General features: G+C 36.6%; 1 long non-coding RNA gene across 2 annotated transcripts in view; it reads left to right on the top strand.

Moving 5' to 3' along the window:
* Window positions 1-244: 244 nt before the first annotated feature.
* The window catches only part of LOC147916239 (uncharacterized), a 72,253-nt gene continuing 64,357 nt past the window's right edge, over window positions 245-8,140 (top strand). For both annotated transcript variants that reach the window (XR_015553094.1, XR_015553095.1), the window contains exons 1-2: window positions 245-402; window positions 3,111-3,179. This is a non-coding gene — a long non-coding RNA (uncharacterized LOC147916239). The remainder of the gene's footprint in view (window positions 403-3,110; window positions 3,180-8,140) is intronic.

Here is an 8,140-nt window from a genome sequence, read left to right as displayed (position 1 = left end):
CACCTCCCCAAGTGGACCCAGTCTCTCCACAGCGGGAGCCCCACACACTCCGCCACGGCACCACACTCTCCACCTGCTCCTTGTGCACACCCTGCCCCGCTCAAATCGGCTCAGTTGCCAGGCTGCTGAGAATCCAGTCACCAATCTATGCAGGCCCACACGTTGCCTGAGGGCTTGTTGTTGGGTGGGGCCAGTCTCTAGGCTGGGCTGCCTGCCCTGGCTGAGCTGGATTAAATTGGTGCTCTAGGGGGTGGAGCAGACCCTGGGCTAGCAGGCCTCAGGGAGAACTCCAATGGCGTCTGTGTCAGCACGCTCACACCAGGCCACAACAATGGCCACCGCCAATGTCCCAGTCCCTGGAGAGGTCTCACCCCTCACCGAGATGCACTCAGGGCCTATTAGGTGAGTCTCTTGTCACCAAAGTACTGTGCACCTTTCTTTCTGGTGATTTTAGGATGCTTTCTGGAACGGGTGAGTTTGTGCACGGGCCCTTTAAGAGCCAGTTTTAGTTTCTTTGTGAACCGGGTTTTCTGGGGGTACTCCCCAATGTTTTAGTAGCAGGCACAGTCAGATATTATGCCGCTGGTGTCGATTGTGCTGGGTCCACAAAATGCCCACAGCGGGGTGCTCCCGGCTCAGGACCCTGCGCCTCCTGGGAGGCTGCGTGCCTGTGAGCTGCTCCCGGCGTCGTGAAGCTGGTGGCTTGTGAAGGTAGCGTTTTTCCTCTCAGGAAGGGAGTCTCTGCCTCTTCTACCCCACTTAGGATTGTCCGTTGTTGCAGGAGTTCCTCTTATCCAGTTTTCAGTTCTGTCTCAGGGGTAATTTTTCCACGAGTAGTTGTAAATTGGCTGTGTCCACGGGAAGAGGTGAGTTCAGAGTCTGCCTACGCTGCCATCTTGACTCTCCTCTCTGTTTCTTCTAATTGTATCTTTCCTTTCATTCTTTCACCTTACTTCACTCCATTCATTCAGATTCCTACTGTCATCTAGTTTTATCTGAATCCTTCACCACAGTGAAAATTCTCTTCCTTCATCCATTGGATTACTGGCTGACCATATTTTTGTCCCACTCAAATGAGCCAACCTCAGTATAGACACCTAGATTTATATTCCTCAATAATTAATTGTCTGAAGCATCTGTCAATCCATGTCCACCAACACAATTTAGAAAGGAGCACAGGTAGGAACTGTTCTCAAGTAAGATCCATTTTGCCTTCACAGACACAGACACACACACACACACACACATGTGCACATGCACACTTAGAAGAAGAATATTTACTTTTGAAATGTGAAATTGAGGATATTCTTTTTGCTTTTCTGTATTCCCACAATAAACATGACTAAGATATTTTAAATAATCATTTTTATATGGGTATGATCTATAAGTTCATAATTTAGTGCAGGCACTCAAATGGGTAGGAATGCAATAAATCAAGTCAGAAAGTGTGATGAATACAAACAATTTTGAGGGTGAGAAAGATATTTATGAGTGAAACACCATTAATGCAGGCGGTAAGAATATTTTTATGCATAATGAGAATTTGCATCTTTCTGTTCCCTTTCACTGCTGTGAAATATGCTCGTTTTAAAGGTTGTAACTAAAAGGCAGCAGATGGTGAAGGCAAAGATAAAAAGAATAGGTCACTCAAATGACTGAGTATCCATCTCTCAAAATCCCAGTAAAAAGAGGCATTTATATATTATTTCACAAAACAGACCTCCAAATAAAGTACATAAAACAGTTAGACATGTTTCCTCTGATTCGAAATATTTTATGCTATTTGTGTCAATCTGAATTGTCTCTGTTTTCTATCAATCATTGCTAGTTTTGTAAATTTAGGATGTCATTTTTATTAATAATTAATATTCTAATAATTAAATTTTTGACTGTTATTTTGTATTATATATTTCATATTTATCTAAATACATTACATTAATCACACTTAGAAAATTATTGGTATTAATATGATAAACTAAAACATTATGAATATTTTAATACAAAAGCTTTGTCATATAAATAAAAAGAGAAGAATTTTTGCTATTATCTGCTTAAAATGGTTTAGGAAACAGTTCTTACATTGATTTTATTAAGAGAAATGAAACTAAAATATGTTTTCTGATTACAGCAATAGTTTTCTGATATAGCAAAATAATTTTAAAATACTGAGTATCTTGCCCTAATCTCTCAGATTTTAATATATTTATATCTATTGCAATGGATAATTATTTAAAGCAAAATAAATTAATTTGAATCTCAGTATAGAATCACAAAAGAGAGAATGTCTTTCCTCACAATTTAATCACCAACAAAGCTAAATCTTTTCTTCAGTAGTGACAAAAGTCTTTGCGTTATGACAGAGTATTCCTTAGTTCTCTCTTTCTCTCTCTTCTTTTTTTTGAATTACATATTGCTCCTTAAAACCTGTAATATCAAGTATGAATCCTGAAGTGACTGTAATCTCATGGACAACAAAAGATTCTATGACTTAAGTTAACATTTTAATTAAAAATATATTTAGTACATGAACAACTTATATTTGATCATATTGATAGCTTTGCTCATGAGGAATTATGTAATCAATAATTTTCCTAACATTTCACCTGACTGAATTTTATCAACAGCAAAACTCTCACAAATGCAAAACAAAATACTGGCAAAAACAAACTTCACTGCAACTTTTACTGCAAAATATTTCTAAATAATATAGAGAAGCTAGATTAATGCCCTTCAGGATAATTCTTTTTTCTTGTCACTATAGATAATTTATATGGGGTTCAATGTCTCCTGAGTTTTGAATAAATATATAGACTTGAGGGAAATTGAAATAGGACAGAAGGACACCTCAAGACAGAAAAAAGAATACTTGGATATTGGTTGAAAAGTTCAAAAATAAGTATTTTGCCATCAGGAAAAAATAGCAAACCTTTGAAGTTTGATAACATTTTGTTTTTTTTAAAATGAAATTCAATCAGAGCCATTGGCTTGTATAAACAAAACAGAACCAGAAATGATTCTTCGTTTGATACTGGTGACAAAAAAGAGCAATATATTTGGCAACCACTGTTTAAAATTTGGTGAAGTAAGATGTTTTAAAAATTTTCTTTCAGGAGCTGGCCTGGTGGCACAGTGGTTAAGTTCATGAGCTCTGCTTTGGCGAACCAGCCCGGGGTTCACAGGTTTGGATCCAGGGCACTAACATATGCACTACTTATCAAGCCATGCTGTGGCAGGTATCCCACATATAAATTGGAGGAAGATGGGCACGGATGTTAGCCCAGGGCCAACCTTCCTCAGCTAAAAAAGGAGGATTGGCAATAGATATTATCTCAGGGCTAATCTTCCTCACCAAAAAAAAAATTTCTCTTTCATCTCTTTATTTGACACTCACATGCTGTTTAATTTGGGAATCTTGCAATAAAATGTATACAGCTCTCTGTTGGGAATCATGGAATCTCCCAGCCTTGCCATAAAAGTGAATTATTTAACTTATTTAACTTTAGATGGAGTTAATCATTGAACTCCAGTTAATTATTTAACTCCAGCTAAAGTTGGAATTATAATAACTTGAAATTTCCTATAAGATGAAAACTAGGAAATTCATAGATATGCAAACTGACCTTAAAAAATAAAATACTCCTTATGCCAGGAAAGTTAGGAATTATGGTAAAAAGTATCTTATAATAATACACATATCACAACAAAAATTGGGCAGCTTTTGGGAAACAGAAAAATAGAAGTCAAGAGGCTTATTTTATCAGCGTCCGTTCTGCCATTTACACGAGGAATTGAATCTGTAGCCATTTGGTTTTGAGTATTATGGTTCCAGGTATCTTGAGCAAGAGTTAAAGAACACTTGTTATAATCAGGTTGACTCTTTTAGTTCTTTCTTGATGATTATTAAATGTAACATGGGTAAGATCACAGATTTAAAACCAGATTGGCTAGATTCAAATCTAAGCTCTGCTACTTATGATCTATATGACTATGGGAAAGTAATCTAACATCTCTACGTCAGCTGTTCTTCATCTGTAAATGAACTGTTATAGGGACAAAATGGGCTAATATTTGCAAACTGCTTAGAATAGTGTCTGACACATAGTAAACATTGCTATAAATGTTTTTTTTTTAAATTTTTTGTTTATTGCAGTAATATTGGTTTATAACATTGTAAAAATTTCAGGTGTACATCATTGTACTTCTATTTCTGCATAGATTACATCATGTTCACCACAAAAATACTAATTACAACCCATCACCACACACATGTACCAAATTATCCCTTTCACCCTCCTCCCTCCCCCCTTCCCCTCTGGTAACCACCAATCCAATCTCTGTCTCTATGTGTTTGTTTATTGCTGTTATTATCTACTACTTAATGAAGGAAATCATACGGTATTTGACCTTCTCCCTCTGACTTATTTCACTTTGCATTATACCCTCAATGTCCATCCATGTTGTCACAAATGGCTGGATTTCATCGTTTCTTATGGCTGAGTAGTATTCCATTGTGTATATATACCACAGCTTCTTTATCCATTCGTCCCTTGAAGGGCACTTAGGTTGCTTCAAGTCTTGGCTATTGTGAATAACGCTGCAATGAACACAGGGGTGCATGTACCTTTGCAAATTGGTGTTTTCAAGTTCTTTGGATAAATACCCAGCAGTGGAATAGCTGGATCATATGGTAGTTCTATCGTTGATTTTTTGAGGAATCTCCATACTGTTTTCCATAGTGGCTGCACCAGTTTGCACTCCCACCAGCAGTGTATGAGATTTCCCTTCTCTCCACATCCTCTCCAACACATGTTGTTTCCTGTCTTGTTAATTATAGCCATTCTGACGGGCGTGAGGTGATCTCATTGTAGTTTTGATTTGCATTTCCTGATAGTGATTTTGAACGTCTTTTCACGTGTCTGTTGGCCATCTGTATATCTTCTTTGGAGAAGTGTCTGTTCAGGTCTTTTGCCCATTTTTTAATTGTGTTGTTAGTTTTATTGTTGTTGAGATGCATGAGTTCTTTATATATTTTGGAGATTAAGCCCTTATCAGATGTATGGTTTGCAAATATCTTCTCCCAATTGTTAGGTTGTCTTTTCGTTTTGTTGATGGTTTCCTTTGCTGTGCAGAAGCTTTTTAGTTTGATGTACTCCCATTTGTTTATTTTTTCTATTGTTTCTCTTGCCCGGTCAGACGTGGTGTTTGAAAAGATGTTGCTAAGACCGATGTCAAAGAGCGTACTGCCTATGTTTTCTTCTAGAAGTTTCGTAGTTTCAGGTCTTACATTCAAGTCTTTAATCCATTTGGAGTTAATTTTTGTGTATGGTGTAAGGTAAGGGTCTACTTTCATTTTTTTGCATATGGCTATCCAGTTTTCCCAACACCATTTGTTGAAGAGACTTTCTTTTCCCCATTGTATGTTCTTGGCTCCTTTGTCAAAGATTAGCTGTCCATAGATGTGTGGGTTTATTTCTGGGCTTTCGATTCTATTCCATTGATCTGTGTGTCTGTTTTTGTGCCAGTATCATGCTGTTTTGGTTACTATAGCTTTGTAGTATATTTTGAAATCAGGGAGTGTGATACCTCCAGCTTTGTTCTTTTTTCTCAGGATTCCTTTAGCTATTCAGGGTCTTTTGTTGTTCCATATAAATTTTAGGATTCTTTCTTCTATTTCTGTGAAAAATGTTGTTGGAACTTTGATAGGGATTGCATTGAATCTATAGATGGCTTTAGGAAGTATGGACTTCTTAACTATGTTAATTCTTCCAATCCAAGAGCACGGAATATCTTTCCTTTTCTTTGTGTCTTCTTCAATTTCTTTCCGAAATGTTTTATAGTTTTCGGTGTACAGATCTTTCACCTCTTTGGTTAAGTTTATTCCTAGGTATTTTATTCTTTTTGTTGCAATTGTAAATGGGATGGTATTCTTATTTTCTCTTTCTGCTACTTCGTTGTTAGTGTACAGAAATGCAACTGATTTTTGTATGTTGATTTTGTATCCTGCAACTTTACCATATTCGTTTATTACTTCTAAAAGTTTTCTGGTGGATTCTTTAGGGTTTTCTATATATAAAATCATGTCATCTGCAAATAGTGACAGTTTCACTGCTTCCTTTCCAATTTGGATCCCTTTTATTTCTTTCTCTTGCCTGATTGCTCTGGCTAGGACTTCCAGTACTATGTTAAATAGGAGTGGTGACAGTGGGCATCCTTGTCTAGTTCCTGTTCTCAGAGGGATGGCTTTAGTTTTTCACCATTGAGGATGATATTAGCTGTGGGTTTCTCATATATGGTCTTCATTATGTTGAGGTACTTTCCTTCTATACCCATTTTATTCAGAGTTTTTATCATAAATGGATGCTGTATCTTGTCAAATGTTTTCTCTGCATCTATTGAGATGATCATGTGATTTTTATTCTTCATTTTATTAATGTGGTGTATTACGTTGATTGATTTGCGAATGTCAAACCATTCCTACATCCCTAGAATAAATCCCACTTGATCATGGTGTATAATCTTTTTAAAGTATTTTTGTATGTGATTTGCTATTATTTTGTTGAGGATTTTTGCATCGATGTTCATCAGTGATATTGGCCTGTAATTTTCTTTTTTTGTGTTGTCCTTGTCTGGTTTTGGTATCAGGGTAATGTCAGCTTGGTAGAATGAGTTAGGGAGCTTCCCCCCCTCCTCAATTTTTTGGAAGAGTTTGAGAAGGATAGGTATTAAGTCTTCTTTGAATGTTTGGTAGAATTCACCAGGGAAGCCGTCTGGTCCTGGACTTTTATTTTTGGGGAGGTTTGTGATTACTGTTTCGATCTCCTTACTGGTGATTGGTCTATTCAAATTCTCTACTTCTTCTTGATCCAGTTTTGGAAGGTTGTATGATTCTAAGAATTTATCCATTTCTTCCAGATTGTCGAATTGGTTGGCATATAGCTTTTCATAGAATTCTTGTATAATCTTTTGTATTTCTGAGATGTCTGTTGTAACCTCTCCTCTTTCATTTCTGATTTTACTTATTTATGCCTTCTCTCTTTTTTTCTTGGTGAGTCTAGCTAAAGATTTGTAAATTTAGTTGATCTTTTCAAAGAACCAGCTCTTGGTTTTATTAACTTTTCTATTGTTTTTGGTCTCTATTTCATGTATTTCTGCTCTGATTTTTATGATTTCCCTTCTTCTACTGATTTTGGGCTTGGTTTGTTCTTCTTTTTCCAGTTCCTTTAGGTGCATTGTTAGATTGTTTATTTGAGATTTTTCTTGTTTGTTGAGATAGGCCTGTATCGCTATAAACTTCCTTCTTAGAACCGCTTTTGCTGTATCCCATAAATTCTGGCATGTCGTATTTTCATTTTCATTTGTCTCCAGGTATTTTTTGATTTCTTCTTTGATTTCTTCATTAACCCAGTCATTGTTCAGTAGCATTTTGTTTAATCTCCACGTATTTGTGGCTTTTCTGATTTTCTTCCTATAGTTGATTTCTAGTTTCATACCGTTGTGGTCAGAAAAGATGCTTGGTATTATTTCAATCTTCTTAAATTTATGGAGACTTGTTTTGTGGCCTAATTTGTGATCATTTTATTTAGCACTGGTTTCTTGGTGACAAACTCCTTTAATTTTTGCTTCTCTGGGAAAATTTTGATCTCTCCTTCCATTTTGAATGATACCCTTGCTGGGTAGAGTATTCTTGGCTGTAAGTTTTTTCCTTTTAGAAATTTAAATATATCGTGCCATTCTCTTCTAGCCTGTAAGGTTCCTGCTGAGAAGTCAGCTGATAGCCTTATGGGGTTTCCTTTGTATGTAACTTGACATTCTCTTGTGGCTTTTAGGATTCTCTCTTTATCTTTAATTCTGGACATTTTGATTATGATGTGTCTTGGTGTGGGCCTCTTTGGGTTTATCTTGTTTGGGGCTCTCTGTGATTTCTGTACCTGGATGTCTGTTTCCTTCCTTAGGTTAGGGAAGTTTTTATCTATTATTTCTTGAAATAGAGTCTCTGCACCATTGTCTTGCTCTTCTCCTTCCGGGACACTTGTAACACGGATGTTAGTGTGCTTGATGCTGTCCCAGAGGTCCTTAGACTGTCCTCACTCTTTTTAATTCTTTTCTCTTTTACCTGTTCACCTTGGGTAATTTCTTCTAG

The sequence above is a fragment of the Ceratotherium simum genome, chromosome 9, assembly GCF_057802395.1.
Source record: "Ceratotherium simum simum isolate JZ-2026a chromosome 9, ASM5780239v1, whole genome shotgun sequence".
NCBI classification, from domain to species: Eukaryota; Metazoa; Chordata; class Mammalia; order Perissodactyla; family Rhinocerotidae; genus Ceratotherium; species Ceratotherium simum.
This window is presented reverse-complemented; position numbering and strand designations above follow the sequence as displayed.